Genomic DNA, 23573 nt, shown 5'->3' with positions numbered 1-23573 from the left:
TATGCTAAGTGGATGAATCAATTTGTAGAGTGCGTGGGGCTGATCCACTTTGCCGATGCCAGAAGCCAACCCAAGATGATGAGCAAATGACTAAAATTAGCGGCCGCAAAGGGGAGAGAATCTACTGCGGGGGCTGTAGTGTGCATGCAAATTAGACTTCCAACGAAATGCAGAAAAAAACATCGAAAACTATGGAACTTCTGAAGGTTTACTTCCCAAACCACGTGACGGCATGGATAATTGTTTCCTCGAGTGGAGCGCGTGAGTTGGAGTCTCAAGCACAACAAAAAACTTATAATGCAGGTGCAAGTGAAGTTTGTTTTGATGGTTACTAAGCGAGGGTACGATTGTCAGTTAGGAACTCATGAGGAGTGGAGGGCGCTCAGTTGGTACACCTAATTGATGATGAAATTACTCGCTTAATCTAATAAATAAAACACTATAGCGTTACGACCAAATAAAATATACAAAACATGCAGAAAATTTACCTTAAAAAAAAATAAAAGCAAAACAATGTGAATTTGCTGAAGCGCAAATCAAAAGGCAAAATCAAAGTGGTTGGTCGCGTATTTCCAGATGTGGACTGTGGCCACCTCAAGCTGTTATCGAGACGCTGCCTCCTTGGCAGTATTGAGGAACGATTTATTCACTTCACCGGTTAAAAACTTTGCAGCTTTTTTGCACAATTCAAACAGCACAAAACACTTTCCGCCACCCAACAGGATCAGCCAAACAAGGGTGGATTCCACTCGTCACCTTCGCCCCGACCGAATCTAAGCGCTGTACACAATCAATTTTCCTTGTATTTTCGACCCTACCCTGAGATTTCCGCACCTATCTCAACACTAGGAACACAGGCCAATTGGAAACCACAATTTTCATATGGGATTTAGGCAATTTCGAAAGGGATTTTCGCGACATTCCGTGGATTTTACGCCGCGCCAAATTCGCTCACTCGCCGTCAGACAACGATTACGGCACCGTTCAGTTTGACATTAGCAGTTCGCGAATGAGGAAACCAACACAACGCCGCAAACCATACAACTACTTCATCAAGCTGATACGATTCACCCTGATCCGTTTTGTGATATTCCTATGATAGATGCACGTTCCGTGTCTCGCGTGTTCTCCGCATGTGTACAGATGGAGCATTTCCCATGGAGATTCGTTCGAAGTGTGAGGAGAGCCGCGGATGGAGTGTGTGAACTCGGTGTACTCGAATAGGAACCTCGTTGCCAACTATAGGAAAATGTACAACAAACCCACGGCACCTAGTGACGAATAGTTGAACTCAAAGAGCGCGAAAGTAGTTTCGAATCACACAAGTTTCATGGACTCCTCTTCCTTATAATTCCGTTGCTCCACTTCATTATGTAAGATTTTCACATAAGAAGTGAAGCAGACTCAATCAAATTAATTGCAATTAAGAATGGAAATCTTGCATCAGAAAAGCTCTCCCTCTGCCGAACATGCATTCATTTTCATCTCCAAATCGACCTTGAAGGAGTAGTGAAAGTATGTTGGAGATTTTCTGCTAATGTTTTGCTGCCGCTGACTCCATTTGGATTTAAATTCACGATTATTCACTGCCGCGGGACACGGCCAGCTAACTTGAATGAATACTATTCGAACTGCAAATCGGAACGAATGCTCTTTTGCAAATAAAAGTGAGTTTACGCTTGATTTTCGGTGATTTATTCCCATCGAAAGCGCATACTAAATGGAAAAATAAATCTTTTAAAGGTCAATGGATTCTGAAGAAGTGAATCTCGTTTTTTGTCTCGTTTGAATTGTGCAACACAATTTCCCATTCGGTTCTCTTAAAAATATATTCAAAGTTTATTTATGGCCAAAGTAAACATTTCGCTGGTTTCAATTTGCTAAGTTTGGTATTGTTTAGATCCCGCCAACGAAATTCTCGCTGTTTAAGCGTTTATTTTGGCAAAGAGCTATTATCAATGGATCATTGTTTTATAACAGGAAGAAATAAAAATTTTGATTTTTGGTTAACTAGGCACCTAGTGTTAATAGTCATGATTAAAATAGAAAATAAGATTTCCAGTACTCAACTACTAAATTATTTTTCATTTGTAGAATCGCATTTAACTTTAATTACACATCTCTTACCACGCCTTATCAACAGTTGTATTCCGTAGCTAACATCTTCCCCTTTAGGCTTTGTACCGTTCAGAAGCGGGGTCAGTTCATCTTGATCGGTTGCGCCATTTTGCTCGGTCATACGCCTGATCTGATCCCAAGCCCAGGTAAAGGAGGAGGGTTTGAGGCAACGTACTCTGTACTATCCTCAGTAAAACAAAAATAAAATGCTGTGATCAGGGAAAGAGATAAATAGAGTATAGTTGGAGTTATTCTACTATGCTAAATCCTACCTGATCTCTCTTGGTGACAGGCCCCGCGACAGGTCGACCAAGAAAATGCATAGAATGTCGTTACAAACATGATGATCGGATTAAGTCACAGGCCTCGGAGAAATGCTAGGGCGTCCACCTCAGTCGACGCCGCAGGACGGCCCCGGTCCTGTCGAGAAATGGGCAAGGGTTCTTGACGCATGGACGGCGTCAGGACGTAAGCAAGTTAGTCCGCACACAACGAACAAAACAAATACGTGTCTGCACGCTAAATGTTGGTACCCTAACTGGAAAGACCGAGGAACTCGCAAGAGCCCTTCGGAAAAGGTGCATTGACATCTGCGCTCTGCAAGAAACCCGATGGTCTGGTTCCAAAAGCTGCGACATTGAACGCGAACGCGGTAAAAATGGCTACAAACTTCTTTATTTTGGTAACCCACACACTCAATATGGTGTTGGCATTGTCATCTCAGAGGGTTTCCGTGATGCCATTAAAGAAGTCGAACGATTTGATGATCGGCTGATGAAGCTCACCATTATATCAGCTGATCGCACTATTCACTTCTTCACCGCGTATGCACCACAGACAGGCCGACCTGATGCCGAGAAAGATGCCTTCTGGCAACTTCTCGATGAAAAGACTTGTCACGTGCCTGCTGACGATTACATAATCATTGCCGGCGACCTTAATGGTCATGTGGGTGAAAAGGCAGACGGTAACAGGTGCCATGGGGGAAAGGGGTTCGAAGCGCGCAACGAAGGTGGCGAGCGTATAATCGATTTTGCGGACACCCATGACCTTGTACTTATGAATACATGGTTCATCAAACGATTGTCTCATCTTCCCACATTTTATAGTGGGAACAATAAAACGCAAATCGACTATATTCTCATAAGACGTCAACATTTTACCACTGTCATTGATTGCAAAGTCGTTCCCTATGAGACCATCGCACCTCAACATCGGCCGTTGATTGCTGTCCTGCGAATTAAGCCACCGATAAAACAGCGTGAGGAACGCACTGGCCCGCCGCGCATTAAATGGTGGCGATTTGGTGAGAAGAACGAAGAAACGGTCTCACTCATACGATTGCCAACCATTACGAATGTGGAAGAATCATGGAACCAAATGAAAGACACGATCCACAAAGCGGCCTCTGCAACCCTCGGGGTCACCAAACCGGGTAAGCGGTACATCAACCGAGATACTTGGCTTTGGAATGATGATGTTGAAATGAAGGTCCGTGAAAAGAAACGCCTCTACCACAAATTTCTCGACGATAAAACGCCTGCTAATTGGCAAATTTATAAGAATGCCAACCGGGAAGCAAAGAAAGCAGTCGCTGTCACCCGAGCGAACCATTTCAAAAATCTTTACGATAAACTGGACACTCGGGATGGCGAGAGAGATCTATACCGACTTGCTAAAAGCCGTGATGAACGCACACAGGATATCGAACACTTCTGTTGTGTTAATGACAAGAACGGTACTTTGCTTACTGATCGTCGAGCCGCGACGGATAGATGGCGAGAATACTTCGAGCAGATTTCAACTGAAGAATTTGCTCATCCTCCACTTCCACAATCATTGCCGCCGTTTGGAGCAGTTCCACCAGTCAGCGCAACTGAAGTCGAGGAGGCAATAAAACAAATAAAATCGGGGAAAGCAACAGGACCTGACGACATCGCATCTGAGCTCTGGAAAGCAAAGAGCTGGGACCCAACACCGTGGCTGAGTGAATTCTTTAACCGGATTATTCAGGAAGGAAGAACACCATCTGACTGGCAAGAAAGTACCACTGTTCCAATATGGAAAAAGAAAGGTAGTCCAGCAGAATGTTCAAATTACCGTCCGATCCGGTTACTTTCCCATACCATGAAGATTTTTGAACGCATTCTTGACAACCGTATTCGCGAAATCGTTGAAATAACCGTGAATCAAGCCGGATTTGTCAAGAACTGCGGAACTACTGACGTAATACACGCTGCGGGTTACTCATGGAGAAACACCGTAAGAAGCATCGCCCTCTTTACATTGCCTTTCTGGATCTAGAGAAAGCGTTTGACCGTGTACCACACGAACTCATCTGGTATGCTTTACGACAACACTTCGTGCCAGAAGAACTCATGCGCTGGGTTCAATTGCTCTACCACGATCCGAAAAGTAAAGTTCGAAGTATGGCGGGTGTATCAAAACCGCTTCGCGTCTCTGTTGGAGTTCATCAAGGAAGTGCCCTCTCACCACTCCTCTTTGTCCTTGTTATGGACACCGTCACACGGGATATCCAACGTCCAGCGCCCTACACACTGCTTTATGCAGATGATGTTTTCCTAGCATCTGATAGCAAAAATGATCTCGAGCAACTTGTTCAAAAATGGAATGATCGCCTCATGCAACACCGTCTCAGATTGAATTTAAACAAAACTGAATTTTTGACGACCGATCCCCATGAAACAGGCACAATCACTGTCAGCGGCAGTGATCTGCCCAGGTCTGAGCGATTTAAATACCTCGGGTCAACGCTATCAGCCAATGGAGAGCTGCGTTATGAAATTGCTTCACGCATTAACGCAACCTGGATGAAGTGGCGTTCCACAACTGGTGTCCTTTGTGATCGACGTATCAACGAACGTCTCAAATCTAAAATTTACCGCAATGTCGCCCGTCCAGTCGCTCTCTATGGTTCTGAGTGTTGGTCGACCATAAAAGACAATGAACGGCGTCTTGCGGTAATGGAGACAAAGATGCTACGTTGGACTAGTGGCGTCACACGTTTAAATCACATCCGAAATGAGGATATCCGCGATCGTTATGGGGTTGCACCGATCGTGGAAAAGTTGCGAGAGAGGCGTCTTCGATGGTATGGTCACGCAATTCGTGCAAACGAGAATTCACTTGCAAAGATTGGTCTGAACATCGAAGTCGATGGTAAACGACCAAAAGGCAGACCTAAGCAACGGTGGCTTGATACGCTGGATGGGGATTTGAAAGCCTCGAGATTGCACCCAGATCAGGCATTCGATAGAGCCAAATGGCGAAGCCGATCACGACGAGCCGACCCCGCTTGTGAACGGGACAAAGGCTGAAGAAAAAGAAGAAGAAATCATCATCTAACATATCAAGTCAACGTCTTCTCGATCATCCTTTTGGTCGCTTCCCATTGACTTTGATATTCAGATCAATCTTGACAAGTGAGTTTTCATCAGCACGAATTAGTAGGTATATCAGGAAGTTCGCGGAACGCAATCTATCCGTCAATATCACAACCAGGGTTTAGAATACATTTTAACATTCCATCTGTTTTTAGAGGATTCCCTGAATTTCAACTCGATTTGGCCATTCTGCTTTTGTTTACAAGCTATTTTAAGTTGGCATTTTGCAACAATGAAAAATATCGAACATTGTGGAGTTGTTAAATTGTTTTGTAAAAAAAGTGGAAATTTATACCAAGAAACTGATAAACGTGTTAGATGGATCTGCTCCTTCGAAAACAATGGTTTTTAAATGCGCTAGTGAAATTTAAAAATAATCGTAGAAGCATTGAAGGTGATCCAGGATCCTGCACCAAAAAATTGCACACAATTCAAAAAACTATACGAAAAATACAGGATATGGTTTGGAAGGTCGTAGAATGACACAAAAAAGATTAGTAGAGGCCGGGCAGCGTAAGCCATATGTTAAGTTAAATTTTGAATTTCAAAAAGCTGTAAGCACAATGGGTGTCGTTTTCTTTAACATTTGGAGTGTTTTATGAAAAATAAAAACGATTTTTTACGTCGATTCATCACGATGAATGAAGCCTGAATCGAAACAAGTGGGTAAGGATGCCCTCACAAATCGTCGATACGGAGGCGAGGTTAAAAAGGTGTTAGCGTCAGTGTTTTGGGATGCTTAAGGAATGTTGTTAGTGGATTATCTACCTCACCTTTTGTTTGGATTGATAAAACGATAAACCAAGATTATTACTGTACTGGACATGAAAATTCGTGAGAAAAGACCAGATTTAAAGAAGAAAGTACACCTGCTCACAAAGCTCGCAAAACCATAATTAAAATCGCGGTATTAAAGTACGATTTGTTGCAATATCCGGCCTATTCGCCAGATTTAGCTTCGCTTTTTCATTCCCATTCCGCGAGCTTTTTAATATATCTAGTAAATGTCCATACCATCGAAGAAGCCGTCCCGTCTCCTTCGTGGACGTCCTGATTTCAGATACGATCATGGCATGTTACGCCACTAACCCAACTCAACGTTTTCATCTCCATTACCAAAAGGACCGAATTTTTGTTTTAAGATTGTAAATCCACTTCGCCATTCACTTGGACGGGGACTAGATCAACTGGGGAGAAACTTTCCCTCACTCTTTTGGCCCACGGACCGCTCTTTTTTGGCTAGCACCCAATTTTTAAAAAATAGACGACTCTTTGAAAGAAAGATTCTGTCCAATTGCTCCGTTTTGCCATCAAGTAGATGAGAGAGTAAGTACTCCCTCAATCTTAAAACAAATATTTAATCCGGCGTAGGCCTGAATGTCAGGCGATGACGGCTTTACGGTTTCTTGCCAGGGCAGAGGCAAATCGTCAGACGCTGCCTCACCTCATCATCATTCTCAAAAAACGCAAACATGAGGACAGAGTAAATAGAGAATGGAAGATGCGCACGTTGTCTAAAGTGGCAGTTGTAAGCAATGCACTCCGCAATATCAAAGCTATTTTAATGTTCAGTGAAGATTGTGGAATGCCACAATTAATTCTTTTTAGCAATTTTTTCAAAAGACTAGCACCAGAAGCTGTAGTTTCTAGGCGTTTTGGATTACTAGAAAAATTTCCCACGTTTTTACAGTAGATGATTACCTCACCAAGTGGCTATACTTGTATAAATTTGATTCACGTTTGTTAAATTCAGACGCTGTGGTCAGGATTTCATTCGTCCAGTTTGATTTTCCCAAAAAAAAAAAAAAATATGTTATCAACAGTTTTCCTCCCTGCTTCTACAGCCTCATATCTCGTAGCGAGGATGCAAGATGTTTGAGGTAAGATGTCATGTTCCATTGAAGCTCTCCACATCTCGACAAGGCAGCATAAAACAAGATAACAAGAAGAATAAGAAGCGATGACAAACTGTAATCCCTGCTGGCCCCGTTTTGGACTTCAATTTCATCTGAGATTTTGCTTCGATGCAAAACGCAACATATAGCAAATGTGAATATATGTAGTTAACCTCAACGCTGTGCAGAGAAAATTATGACCAGTAATGGCTCTAAAGCTGGATCTTGTAGAATACCGTAACCAGTAACCAGTTTGAAAGTGGATAATAATTTCCAACATACGCTTAGGAGGTGTGCATAGGGAGATAAAGAGATTCATCTGAATAATCTCCTTTCACGCTTGGCTGTAGAAACCTATACAGGAATTGTAAGCCCGAAATCCACGTACAGTTCAGTCCGTCAGTTAGGTCTGAATAGTCCGCATTTGATCGATGGCCGTAACATGGATGGGATGCATTTGGTCCGCCCCCTTTGACTGTTCAGCGACCGGTGATCGAATGAAAAATGATCCGGCCAACGGACCAGACATGTTTGTTTAGGATGTGAGCAAGGATTATTGTACTCGATGTAAAAATTTGGGAGCCAATAAACATCGATTCTTTCCAACATTTTCAGATATTGTCCGTCAAGCTGATATTGTACAAGGTTTGCATTTTGCTCTCATTTCTATAGATCGCCGTATGACTGGCAACCGCTAGGACTGAGCAGAAATCAATTAATGCTCTGAGAACCTGTACTGTGTTCTACACAATCTTGATGAGAGCACCAGTTGATATAAAGAAATAAATGTGCTTAAAGCGTAACTTACGAAAGTAGTAAGAAGTAAATAAAGAGAAGTTATGATTTAAGTCTAAAAAGAGACGGCAAAAAATAGTTGAAACCGCCATGTGTACTTAGAGAGGAAACAAATTATAACAAGATCGAAAAGAATCGTAAAGAATCTGGTGGGAATGACAATGTGAATGAAGGAAAAGGAGTTTGATAAATCAATAGGAATTTGTTAAAAACTGAAGCCAGTGATAGATTAACCACAAAGTTCTCTCCTAAGTCAGAGCTCTTTCTACACATACATAAAGAAGCAACTATGCAGAAAAGAGGCGCAGGCATACTGGAGCAGGGATATCGTATTCGTTTCAGAACGAATCCTTTTGCTTCACTAAGAATTTCTTGTACAGTAGGCTGCAGTAATATCATTTAATCTTCGGATGAAGGTAATCATTTTTCAAAGGATTTCGGCAAAGCTGGTAGAAGGCTTATGGGTCAATAAGATATGGAGTGGGATGACTTCCTTTCTGAGGGCTGGTGTCCTAATCCAAGTGCATCAGCGCAATCTTTGATAGTCTTTTAATCAGTCTGCCTGTGGTGATGGTCATGGTCAGGAGCTTCTGTGGATCTATCCGAGCTGTAATTAAATTTGCTAATTATTTTATTTTGATACAAAGTTGCATCCATGCGGTGTTATCATTCGCCAATGGAAAACCCCAACAGCGAATCAGACTGTATAGGATTCTTGAGGTTCTTGGTTGATTTCCATAACGAATGATGGATGGCACCTGTCAGTGATAAGCTTTCTATGTTTATTTTGGAAAAAGTTTGTTCTCAGCAGCAAATATTTGACGGAGCTTCCTCACTATTGTCCAACTACTGCATTAGGTTTGGCGACCTGAAGTCTCTTTTCCTTATGCCCTTCTCGTTTATTAAATACTGCAAGCTCTCTTGTGTTCCTCTGTGGCTTTTCGGTTGGTTTGAAATTGGAGATCTTGATGATCGCAATGGTAAAGATTAGCTAATAAAAGGATCATACCACTTTGTCTATTTCACGATCGTTTTTGAGTTATGGGGGAAGGAGGGAAACAAATAAGTACCAAAACGTTGACCCACTTTCAAACTCTTTTTTTCGATGGAATACTATTGTGAACCGATGAACACTTAAGGAATAACCTGCTTTGATTCAGAATGTGATTGAAAAGTAATTTTTTTAAATGTTCTCGGTGTAAAGGACAGATTAACTCTTCTTGAAGGTTTTATGTAAAACAAAACCTTATTAAAATCGGTTTACTCTCTGCCGCGCGGATTTTTCTCGGAAATGGATATAGCGATTACCACCGAATTTGATTGACAGGTGGGAACTGTGAATGCTCAGGCACAAAATATAGCCAAGTGGGGTATCAAATGAAAGGTCTCGGTTAGTACTCTGAAGCCGGCCTTAGTTTTGACATTTGTTGCAAAGGTTGGGAGTGAGGGCGATAGAAAATGATCATTTCTTTAGCGAACCCATTCTCAGAAACAACCCAACTCAAGCTGGATCTGAAATACCCTCCGTACCGATACCTACTTAAATAAAGTTAATAATAGTATGTTACTATAATTTCAAATAATCGACTGCAAAACCCTCCTTAAGTTCATCCTACAATCACGAACAATGTAGGCTATGGGATAGGAAAGGGAAACACACAATTACTAACAAAGTTATAGTAGGTCTAATTAGTTGCCACTGTACAAATTCAAGACTTGAATCACATGAAAGTGGATATGCTCGCATAATATATGCATATATTACGTGCCAGGTTCTAATGAGACAAAGGTCCACCCAAATATTCTTATAAAAGAAATACACAAAACCTCACATACCTGAAGCGTCCAACTTCCGATTTTCCTATTCCGTTCACTCGTAATTGATTACATGAAAGGAAAAGGAGTTAAAGAGAGGAATTATATGCACCATCGCAGTAGTTATTCGTAAATATGGATGATAGGTGTCACAAATAGTGATAATTGGGCAAAGGTCTACGACAAACGCGATGTAGGTTGAACAGAATATCCTGGTCGTAAAGTAAGCGCTTGTTAATTTCTATATAGCAGGGGTGGCGACTATGCCCGTAAACGCAAAGAAAATTTCTTAGAGTAAAGATCACACAAATATTAGTGGAAACCAACTAATGGATGGGATTGTAAAGCCAGTCGAAGCCTTCTTCATCTCCTAATGGGATCTTCACTATACGGTAATGAGTGAGAATTTTATTCATCCGAACTTCCTAAAGTAGGCTACCATCACACTTGTACCATATGAAGGATTCCTCCAGTTTGTTTGTCGTTTCCAGATTCGTCTTTGTTATTACGAAGGAAATGTATTGCTTCTGCCAGGGGTATGCATACTAAACCACGTAGAACATGCTGGCTATCAAAACGGACCTAATTTAAGCATGTGCTCTAGAAGAGCTAGTATGACGACACTATTTTGTTGCATAATCGTTTGCGTTTCAGCCATAAAATTATGTTCCCAGTAATACATACTTCAAAGTTCAACGCCTCATCTAATCTCCTCGAAGCATCAAACCGTGAAACATGATCAACCTTGACTAATGTATCTTCTCAGATTTCTTATAAGAGAATCCGGACACACTTCACATGCTGGTATTCTTCTAATTGCATTAGCTACCCACCCGACTACCGCTGCTACTAGAACATAAAGGTAGGAACAGTTTCAAAAGAAATGTAGTAACAATAATCTAACTGTAACCCTTGCGGGGAGCCTTTCTGTTCAGCTGCATTCTGCTCACCTTGCAACGGTGCAATCATGCGGAAAGCCATACCAAGTGATTTGTTATGGCAGCAGATTACTATTCCACTGACATTCATGAAATTGATTGAGCTTTTATGCAATCTGTACGCATTAACCTGCAATTAGAGATAGAATGGCTTGAGGCAAGGAGCAGGCATAACTGAAATGAAACTTTAATTAATCATCTAAGGTAGCTTAGAAATCGAGGAGTGATTCGTGTCGGACTATGAATTATGGCCGCGAGAGGAGATGAGGTTGAAAAAATTCGGCGTATCTTGCAAATATTTAATTTTCAGGGCGATCAATTCGCGTTCGATTAGACAGTTCCTTAGAACAGTTATTCTTTTTCGCAGTAGAATTAAGTTAAATTGGATCTACACTTACTATAAGTTTTTGTTTTATTGCGATATAAAAAAAAAGAGTTCGAAATGGAATATATCGTCATACCGTCAGCTTAGGTACCTGAGGTGCAATTACTTAAGTTAATCTAAACACAAATTACTGTTTCTTCTGCCACGAAGATGCAACTAGAAATAATCATTCATTATTTTCAACAGTTCGGACAACGTAATACGTTTGCATTTTAATTGTTCAGCCATTTTTCTCACGAATCTATTCATTTTGCCGATTCTCCAATTACATTTTATATTAATTTGTGGAAAAAAAGTTGGAGCATGGAGCATATGCGAAAAACACTATTTGTCATTATTAGTGCATTACAATTTAGAAAATCTGAAAAAAACTGATGCGGATAGACACGATAATTAAATCTTTTCAATTGAAATTATTAACTTGTTTTCTGTTTGTGAATTTCAGATCATTTCTCTTTCGTGTTTCTATCCAATTCATCCAAGATGTTCTCCAGTTACATTTTCTATTGAGTGAAATCTAGAGAGCGATGAATTCTGTAAAATCAAAGCTTCTGAGATGAAATGCAATTTAAAGCGACACAATTGAAACCAAAATGAGCTCATCAAGATTGTATCACAATATATTAGTAATATTTCAATGATTCCCTGTTTTGCCAATTATTATCAAGACTTTGATGAAAGTACTTTAGAAAACCATTGCAGGAATATTTGGTATCGCAAATGCAGATCCATAGGAAGGAAGTTTATCTATGCATAAAAATTCTTCTGAAGTTTATAACTTCCGGTGATGTGATTTTATAGCACAAGTTAATGTATGAATGGCGTTGTTTTGATTTACGAGGTGCATAAAGTGTTAAATAAGAAAGTGAATAGTTTGTTAGTTTCCGTCATTTGTTCATAAAATAAACGAGAAAAAGAAAAAACTACTTTTAGATGTTTATCGTTAATTTAATATTTGGATTGCATTCAACATTTTATAAGTTGAGGCAAGTTTTAAAGCATTTAAAAAAAAGTCGAGTAATACAGAGACATTGCCCGAAACGGATCATAAAACTTGGATATAAAAATTAGACAATCAATATGGTAAGTAATCAGTTATTGTGGCTCTTTTACCATCCGCTCCAAACATCACCGCGTCGTAATTCCAGGATGAGGAACACCCTAATTACATAAAGCCACGTACATATTTTTGAAAAATCAATAAATTTTCTACAATTTTGTACTGCTTGTTAAAAATACTATATTAATTCAAACAAAGTTGAACTACGTAAATACCTTTTCTTGTAATAGCGAAGTCAGAGGTAATTACTATACTATTTCACCACTCTAGACCACGAAATTATCCAGTTTTGCACTGGTTCACGTTGTCAATATCTCGTCTAAAGTCAAAAGCAGTTATTGTTAAATTTAGAGCCCTGTACCAGAATAAGAATCAAATGTTTGAAGGTATGTCCTCAAAAGATTAAAAGTTCAGGCAAAACTGCGATATGGGAGCTAGAGCAATTAGGGACAAAGAGGCGGATCGCCTTGCAAAAACCAACTCCTGCAAATCTATCGCTGCCTCTGCAGGGAGAGGCTATATTTACTTACAGTAGCTCAAAGTAATTGAATGTGGCCGTTTTTCAATAAAACAATTGATATTTTTCATTTTTAAATCCAAATTTTTACTTTTCTGTAAAATAATGGCGTTAATCTAATCATCAAAAAATGCCCAAGCCCATCTAAAAATGTTAATTTCCGAGAACCGGGCTCGTTCCCTGGAACGAATGCTGCTTTTACAAGGACGCTGGTTTCTGTTGGATTTCGCAACTTTTCCCCCATTTCCACCAACCACTATATCGCTTCGAACGCATAACGTTTCGTATTATATTCCCAGGCTTCCCCGTATACGTTCCGTCCTCACAAAAGTTGTATATACACCTTTTGTCATTGTTTCATGTTATAATTGTGTATTTAGCTAATAAATAATTATCTTTTTTAAAAATAAAAAAGAAAATCAGTAAATAGGTACAAATGAAATTTTTATGTGGGAATTTTCCTAATTTTTGTTTCACGTTTTTCTTGTTATGTTTTTTAATTCTTCTAAGTTTATCATTATTTTATTCTATTAATATTGAGTTAATAAGAGAACTTCGTTTCATTAGAAAATGAGCCGTACAGCTCAGAAGAGGCTGCTTTAGAGCAACATTGGGAACAATCAAATGATATTATCATACCAGCAGGCGACACCCGAGGACTCCAGAATAGGAAGGTATCATATCATCAACATTAAGAACAGAATCGAAAAATATTCGAATATTTAAAGGGCGAAAGAAAAATCACATCAGAACAAATTTGAGGGAGCGATGCAGAACACGATATGTCATTCGACGAAAATACGGAATTAGAATTATTTAGCATGTAACAAAACGATGAAGAAGGGGAAATTGACAGCCGATAGATACGCCGATACCAGGCCAGTGTGCGTTCAACTCCTCATTTTGCGTTCCCTTTTGAACCCGTTGATTTTCTCTTCTTTTTCTTCCCAATCCTGACGAAAACACACCCCCCAACTTATTATCTTATATAATCGATGTAATTATCGGAAAGAACATGCACAGCTTCTTATGTGAAACGAGGTCACTAAAAACGCATATATGATTTCCTTCTTTGTTTTGACCTTCCAAAAATTACGCTATCGCATTCAGATTTTATTTCCTGGAGGTGTTGCTTGAGCCGAGGGAAAAGGTTACAGTCATCGGGAGTTAGATTTAGCAAATAGGGTAGGTATTAAATCAGTTTGAACCCCATTTATGCAATAGCAGCCGTCGAAACCGGGCTTTGTGAGCAGAACTGTTGAAACTGGTGAAACAGCATTTGCAGTCTGCCGTGCCTCTTTTTCTTGATGGCTTCTCGCAATCTTCTTATTTGGTTTACGTAATTAGAGCCCGTAATAGTGGCTCTTTTTCCCAAATACTCCACCATAATTACTCCTTCAGCGTCCCAATAAACGGATGCCATAATCTTTCCCGCCCGATGAGACTCGATGTCAAATCATGTACTTTTCTTTCGTTTCAGGATCCAAACGGTATATCTAGGTTTTATCCACGAAGACTAAAAGCGATAAAAAACTCCATGTTCCTTCAAAAAGTTGAACCATTTTTCTTTTGCTCGTTGATTAACATTTTCGATCACTAACGCACAGAGACCTGCCTCATGTACAATGTTACCTTAGGGACAGGGATCCAGCCATAGATATGCTAAAATGCAAACAGTTATGAATTCCTTTAATAGGATAAAAGGCAATCATTGCGCCTTTTGTATGGGGCACTGTCCTTTAAAATATTTCTTGTTTTCAAGATAAATTTTAAAAAAGTCTAAAAACTTGAGAATATTTTTGATGTTTGGACATAAACGAGATTTCCTAAAATTTTCCTTAAATTGTGTCAAGTGTAAAGATTGATTGCAATAAATTCATAATACGGAAAACTAAAAAAATCATCGCTTTTTGAATTTTTGAACTACCATAACCTAGTTTGGTTACTGAATTAAAAAACAAGTTCATGCTTCATTCAAATTTCTCCCCAACATCAGTCAATTGAAGATTCAGTTTTAAGGCAAGTAATGCTACATTGTTCAGGCAAGTGGTTTAAAGATACTCAGAACCTAACGGTCACAAAACCAGAATAGTCCTGGATGTCCAGAAATATCAACTTCTCATGGGAGATTATAGAAGGTAACTCACCGCTGATGTTAAAAATAATTGCTTGCTCTTAGGGAGATGATACTGAAAATACATTGTTCCACTTCAGTAAATGAACGAAGTTTTTATCTCAAAAGTCGAAACTTTTATGTAAAAGAAAGCAAAAGACAAGTCCATCTAATAAAAAAATTTGAAGGTAATAGTTTTGATGTCCCGCTTAATGAAGGTAATTTTGAATGCTTCAGCGATTGGCAGAATTATTGTTTCGAATTTTGATAACTTGACAACTTTTAATAAGAAAATACCAAATTAATTAGATCCTGAATAACTAGTATCGAATCTATGTTATAAAATGTGTTTTAAAAGGAAAAACTGCTCTGTATTATGATTAAAAATAATAAGTCGTGGAACCGGCAACTGGATGCTATTTGAGTACATTCAGCATTCTACCCTGACTAAAAAAAAAAAAAACAACAAAAAAAAACATTTTGAACTACTATAGCACTAGTAAGATAATCACCAAATTTAGTAGTATCGTGCTTTATATTTTGCTTTTATGAATGAATCAATTTCCCAAAAAGATAGTATATAATATACTATTATGGACTTTATTTGAACAGATATTTTGAGATCTGGACACCATATAAGGGGGTGGGAGAATGGGTCCGTGAAAGAAGTGATCACCTGCTAACCCCCCTCCCCCAATTACCTCTAACGCCAAAATTAGGACCAACTCGAAAGGTACTACGTAACGTTTCATTTGATACTCCAAATTTATATTTACATCGTTCTTTTGCATGTATGACAACCCCCCTTAACCTGAACGTAGGACTATGATACTCACTATATGTGTAAACGTTTACATTTTCAACCTTCCCACCAAATTCCGTGTCAATAATTGCAACCGTCTCCGGGATGTGTGGAACGGACAGACAGTCTGATTCTAATGAGGTGTTTTTTCACAAAACCTTAAAAATAGAATATATACTGGAATAATCCTAAACATAAAAAAGTCGATTTTGAGCCCAGCTACGAGTACTGGAGCTCCAATGTTCTACTACTGAGATAATTCTATTATTTCTCAATGATTTTAGAGGACATCCAATGAATTACAGATATAGCATATATAATAGCATATTATAATAATATATATAATAATTAGAGATACAGTATATCAAACATTCGCAAACATACATCAATAGGCCGTAATTCTCTTTATTAGGGTCAGAAGATTATGCAATTCTCCATACCCCCTTTTCGTGAGAAACTTAAGACCTTTATATAACTCCATTTTATTTACCCTAAAATCAGCATAAAATCATTAGAATCCACTAAGCAGCTTTAGGCTTTAAAATTCTAAGCCTCCTAAACCGGTTACTCCATTATATCTAGGTCGGTATTTATTTTATTAAGTAGTGCTAAGTGAGTGCATAAACTAGTCATCATTCAGCCCGTCTAGCGTACATGTTACTACATTTTATGCCTTTTTACGTTTGCATGCCCTCCAGTTCGTGTCTTTTCATAAACATTATCTGCAGGTCCCGCAGCAGAGCCGCTGAGCCCGGTGTAGCAAATTGATAATACGAAATTCTCACGAGTCGCAAAAAGACAATTATGCAATAGGAATTTATGCCATGTATTTCGCTTCGAAGGGGCATCTAAATGAGTAGAAACAAATAATGGCGCAAGCGAACAACGAGTCACCTCATGTGGAAGAGTAAATGGTGAGTGGTTAGAGGAGTTGGACACATTATGATGTAAAGTAAAACATATTTTTTTAAACTAGGGAATTATATCATAACTGAATTGAATGGAACGAAGGAACTGGAGCCTCAGGGATCAGGTGGACTGACAACAAAACTTCTAAGCTTTGCATGGTGTTTGCAATGCTGGATTGCTTTGTAATTTGCTTAGCTATTGCAAATTGTTTGAGCGTCATTCAATTACCTTTGACGGTATGTTCACGCTTGTAACTAATATAAATTATAAATTAACTACTTTTAAATGGCGCTTATAGAAAGTTGTCCCATTGATAGTAGTCACGGTTGTGAAAATGAATGCTATACAAGTGGTTTGAGATGAATGGAAATGTAGTTGATATCGATGGTAGCCAGCATTATGTGTAATGGTTCTGCAGGAAGCCATAAGAGTGGGTGCAGCGTTACGGGTCTAAGTTAAGAACTAACCTCCATGAAACTAAAATAGTATCTGCAATTGATCCGAAATATGGCAACTTGAGAAAAGTTGATTTTAATCCTAATTTGTTGCGATAGCAAGGATTCACACCAAACTTTTCAGTATCGTAACCTACGTACATAATGATTGGGGAAAGGACATGATCTCTTCGGACCTGAAGTTTCTAATAGGATTAATTGAGACTTTTCATTTGACATTCCGCATAAACATATTATATATTTTTAACCCTGTTTTACATATAAAGGTAGCCTCTCTAAATTCCACTAAACTCAGCACGAATTTATGACGGCTTACTGTATCTTAAGACTCACAACTCCCGGAGTCCCACTAAATTTTGAGACAATAGGTTTACTCGTTATCAGATAAACTCCCTTGTACGAAACGAAACGAATATGCATATTAATCGATTTTAACAAGGTTTTTATATATCATCGATCACCTTGAAACGACAATTGGAGATGTGGTTAATTGTAGCGCGATTTCCACCAAACTTGGTAGGATCATGCTTTATATTATAGCCTATATTACTGAAATGAATTTCATAATTCTAGGATGAAGTAAAGGGGGGTTTTAAAGTCTATTACTAAAAACTATATATATAGTAATATACTATTATTAATCTTATTTCAACATATATCAGTGTGGAGAGTTTTTCGGAGCTTAAGCATCGTACAGTCGGAGCTTTGTTCTCAGAGTATTAATCTTATTTGAACAGATATCAGTGTGGGTTTTTTTTTGGAGCCTAGGCATCGTACAGTTGGAGCTTTGTTCTCAGATTTTTTGGTTAGGTAGGTTCTGAGAATGGGTCCGTGAAAGGAATGACAACTTTCCAATCCCCCTTCCCCCCCATTGCATTAAGTGTCAGAACTGAGGTCAGCATTGAAAAGTATGAAAAGAGGCCTATCATTTCGTACATTTCATACCCCAGATGACTATATTTGATGAAAAGAAAATTTCACCCCTTTTAAATTCCACATAGAACGATGTAGCTCACTGTATGCACGGGCGTTTATCGTTCCCACCTCCCAACCAAATTGTGTCAATTGGTACAACCATTTCTGAGAAATTGCGTGCTACAGGCAGACAGACAGTAAACCCACTTTAATAAGGTTTTGTTGGACATACAATATCAAAAACGGACGAACAATGTGACGTACCTTCCGGTGTTCCAAAACTCATCTAAACATAAATTTGATCTGATTAAATCTTACAAGCTTTAATAAAGAACAAAGTCATATACGACGGACATTATAATGGTGTAATCCAGTAAAAATCTTTGAATCTAAATACTAGCATATGTGTCACAATGTTCCATAACTTTGGACTTAACAAACTGACCCAAAATTATATAATAGTTCACAATTTTGACGTTGTTGTTGTTGTCGTAGAATCAAAGCTAAGGGAGAGACATTGAATTCTGCACGCTCATACTTCTCAATATTCTCAATTATCATAATCGATTGAGAACAACGAATAACATGAGCCCTTCCATTCTATAGTTGTATCTGATTACAAGGCCAATCCAACCACAATTCCCAGAATATCGAATTCTTGGTAGTATTTCAATACGTGTGCAACACAAAAGGTCCATCTCATATTACCCTAATTTTCCTTCAAACATTGAGAATACGTGGCTTTATTGAATAAAAGTTCAACTCTCTTTTCCGTTTCGAATAGTGCATTCCTTACCTTACTTTCCGACTATTCAATTTGATATATTAACTAGGTCATGACATAATGCCTGGAGACCGGTGCACTAAGGTTCACGCACCCTCAAAATTGTTGTCCTAGTTTTTTACATTTTCTGTCGTGGATAAATTTCACCTTTTAAAAAACATATCGACTTGATTAAAAGGAAAAGAGTTATTTCATGCTGACCTGGTTGATTTATATGTTTGATGTTTTCTGAGTTGGAAAGTATCGATCGGACAATCACATCAAGGAAGAATCCATCAGAAATTATCAATTAAACGGTTCATGGGCAGAAATCGATATCACATATCCAGCGCCATTAAGTGTACATTATTTCCTTTTTGGAACATGGCTTCGAGTAGGTAGGTCCCCTTTCTTATTTATAGAAATTTATGTTGATTCCTTGTCATGGATATCGGCGTCGTAAGGTCGTGGGTTTATACCATACCTACCGCAGAGTGTGCGTTAATTTATGATCCCGAGTGGAGGATGGTGTTGTTGTTTTGATTGAAGAAGACTAATTTTATGTTATGGTATGTTGAAATGTGTTTTAGCATTTGCTTATTTCAGGCGGTCGGGTATCAACATTATCAATTTGAAAATTAGAAATTCTATTCAAAATGAAATTGCGACATCATTTTGATAATTGGATGATAAAGTGATGACTGCAGGAAGTTAATATGAAGAAATGATAGAAAAAATCCTATGAACTTTCTCAAAATATCCGCTTAATTATGAATAGTAATTTTAGACTATAATTTTTTTTATTTTCATTTGTGTTTGAATTTCACAAACAGTAACTGAAACGATGGATTGCTGATTAAATTGGCAACCTTACCAATAGACTACCTATTGACAATTGAAGGACCAGGGAAGACCAAACCCCACCCAAATACGAGTATTACTCTGACAATTAAGCATTAAATATAGGTTGTTTGTTCAAAAATCCACCATTGAAGATGTGGAAGTAATCGTTTAGATTGATCCTAGTCTAGAATGCCTTAAAAGTAACCAATCAATCAATAAAAACAAAACTTTGCATCCGCGCATCATAAAAGGCGCTATAAACGGTGGAATTCACTTATTGGTTATGATTTCAACGACTAATATTAACATAAAATATATATATATATATTTCAATTTTTGCTTTATAAAAAGTCGAGATAGTTGGTAAATAAATGAAAGGTACAATATTTGTGTAATAGTAATAATCGTTGGCGGGACAAACCAATTGGATCAGGGATTGAAGTGTGTTAAGGCATTTCATTCAAGAATTTAACGGTACACTACAGGATTATACTATCAAGCTTTGCGCTAATTTGACTCAGGTACTGATTCACAATTAAGTCAATTTGTATCCGAATCCAAATTCCGAATTATTCGAGCTAGGCTTGAATATGGCACGATAATTAACTTTCGCACAAGGCCTCAAAAGTCTATGCATTTTTGAATACAAAAAAGATCTATGTTATCAACTACCTACAGAATTGGTCTGATCTGTTACCACGCGACTATCTTTTATTCCTTAAATTTATGCAAATTAGCGGTGAAATAAAAAAATCCTGCTAAACGCTGTTTTAATTTCGAATAAAAATGTTTGAGCAATAATAAAATGCGTACTTTATTTTATGTCCAGTCCAAGTGTCCAAGTTTAATTATTTTTAGGACATATGGTAGAGTGAATACTAACAAGGCTACTTTCACCTTGTGGAAAAGTCACAAATCATGCACTAACCTTACATGAGACAACGTTCTAAGAATGGCTTCGGACAATATATCTTTCTGTTTTTATGTGTTTTTAGAAAACGAGCTTTAGTTACTATTACTTAGGTGCATATTTCAATCAGACTTGCGTTCGATAATATTATATGATGATTCGTTGCCAACTGGGCGCCCCCTATAACGTAGTTCAGGTTTTAACCTTTCAAGTTTGCAAATGCATCTGCTCTTCAAGTGAACATAAAACTCCTTCCTAGCAGTTTTGGTCAGGCAATGGATCAGGACAAATGTATTTTAGGTCATTCCGTGCCGAAAACTATAACACAAATGCAAACTCGCATCGGTCACAGGATGCTTTTTATTTTTCACGAGGTTTCAACCCAACAGCTCCGAAGCAATATTTTTCCAAAAAAATATTATTAGGAAACCATTAATCCTCATCATAATTTTAATATGAGCAGGTTACGTAAAACAAATAAATTATGTCAATCAATGAAGCTCAAAAGTGGATGTTTTATTGTCTCTCAACTGAAAAGTGGGACGGAGACCATTTGACACTTCTCTGTTTTATAATTTTTGGATTATTGGTCTGATTCGTTGATTGATTTGGATAATTAATGCAAATCTTCACAACTCATGGCTATTTCTGAAGACTATCAACCATCTCGACTCTGTCGCATGGTACCTCTAGCAGCGAAATGTATCAAGAAGCAATCCTAGCCTTCCACTTTATCCACAATTTCCAAATCCCATAAATCATTATCTAGAACCAGTTCCCCTTTCTTTTGTCACTTCCTCGGCTACAACCAGAAAATTCCTAGTATCAAGGCTCAGATGCATCTTAGATTCTCTGTATCTTTCTGTTTTTTATGTGTTTTTAAAAAGCCAGTCTCTCTATACATGCTTGGATTGGATTAAATTAAATCGTCTCTTCCTCAGTGCCGTGTTCATGTCTTCCATGGATAATTTTATTGGCGTTTTTATGGAGAGTTTCTGTGTTTATTATGGAATTCGATTGAAAACAAATGGAAGAGTTATCTTCCAAAGGAAAGAAGTGAATATGGCAGCAAATCTTTGCCAAGTAGAGAAGTGGTTGAATTGTTGGTTTCAATCTTTGAATGCCTTAAGACGACGTTGATAATGCACCTGAAGAAAATGATTGATGCAGGTGTTCATGTTTTATGATAGTGGAGAAAATCGTTGATGATTAAGTTTTTTTCTGAATCGAGAATCCAATCAGGAATGTATGTTTGTAAGTTCAGAATTGGAAAAAACAAGTGGGAAGAAGTTTGAAACTGCCAGTGCTGATGGCGATTGTGGAATTTCAATAAAAATAGCGAGAAGATAGCATGGAAGAGTCAATCAACCATTTGGATTAAATTCCTATGTCGCATAAGAATTCAGAACGTTGATCGATGGATGCGATGAGAAAAATAGTTATTGGCAAGCGCATCTTAATGGAAAAGTATTCAGTTACATTTATGGGAATTGTTGATACTGCAGGAGTTAGATTTGCAGTGATATAAAGATTTAGATACCAATAAATATATCAAAGAAGTTCTGGTATAGATATATGAGTTTCCTGTAAGCATAGGGTTGAAAAGAATCGGTCGCCCTTAAGGAATCTCCTCAAAATCTCGAACTTCTTTTCAGGATAAAGTTGGTTCTGATATGCAATGCACTCAGATACATATTTAGTTTACGGATCGATAATAAAGAAATCCAAAACTGAGTGTTGGAGTTTAGAACGGCCGAAACAACGGTGTCTTGCTACGATGGATGGGGATTTACAAGCTGCGCGGTTGCATCCAGATCAAGCATTTGATAGAACCAAATGGCGAAACCGATCACGACGAGCCGACCCCGCTTGTGAACGGGACAAAGGCTGAAGAAAAAGAAAAGGAAGAAGATTCAGTTTTGGAAAATGAGGGTCTATTCTCCTGTTAGCCAACCATCTCACAACTTTTAATATAGCATAATGAAAAGTGACCTTTAATCACTAGGGTGATGGAGAAATATTCTGAGGAGCTCTTAGAGGAACAATGCTAGGAATGCTAAGAATGATGGATTAAATTGACATATACTGCCAATAGCAAAGAACTCCAGTCTACAGCCTAACCGACACGAGGCCCTTTTGATGTCATTGAGAAACTGACGAAGAAAGCCTTATTCCGCCACGTCATACTGAATTTGATTTACACGGGAAAACAGAGGAAGTCCTGTCTAAAATAAAGCTAGAGTCATTTTTGGATAGTTGAAGTATAGAGTGAGTTTTATGGCAGTATTCTAAGGTTGAAGGTTCTAGGTAGCAGGTAGAGTTTAAGTTTGTAACTGTCTTTTTCTCTGTCGATGAACTGAAGGAAGGAATAGTAAATTCTCGAAATATATAGAATGTGAAATAAAACCATATTTGAGTCAAAAACATAAAAAAGGTTTGCTTTGTTCTTTCTCAAATTTTGGGACTAGAGTTTAGTAATAGACATTTTTTTCATTTCCAACTTATCTTTACTTTATCTTTCGTAGAGTCAGCGATACTCGAAACCATAATTTCAATAAACTGAAATTATCTATCCATCAATTAACCACCCAGAAATATCAAAGTGAACCCATGCCCGGCAAATATATTTCAATTGTTTCGTTGCTTAACAATGAAAAATTTGCTGATGTCAATATGTACATCAATATTCCTAAGCTATGCCACCAAAGTATGAAAACTCTTGAAATCTATTTACGTCAGCTGATCGGTAAGTTTTATTTTTGGAAAAGCGTTTCCAATATGCTGATGAATATGCGATCGATTTTATGTAACATGTGCCTCTAGTACGACGGAAAGTTCAAGGATTTCTGACATTAGAAATAGCTAAACAGCTAAAAAAATATGGTAAATCGCATATTTTTCCGATAATAAGTAGGAGAATGAAACGAGCGTAAGCG

General features: G+C 38.1%; 1 protein-coding gene across 4 annotated transcripts in view; it reads right to left on the bottom strand.

Annotated features, from left to right (window-relative positions):
* Window positions 1-23573, bottom strand: part of LOC119653222 (trafficking kinesin-binding protein milt) — a 183560-nt gene that overhangs the window by 45114 nt on the left and 114873 nt on the right. The gene's annotated exons all lie outside the window — the stretch shown is intronic.

Source organism: Hermetia illucens, chromosome 3, assembly GCF_905115235.1.
Source record: "Hermetia illucens chromosome 3, iHerIll2.2.curated.20191125, whole genome shotgun sequence".
Classification (NCBI taxonomy): Eukaryota; Metazoa; Arthropoda; class Insecta; order Diptera; family Stratiomyidae; genus Hermetia; species Hermetia illucens.
Note: the sequence above shows the minus strand (reverse complement) of the source record. Positions and strands in the feature narration are given on the sequence as shown.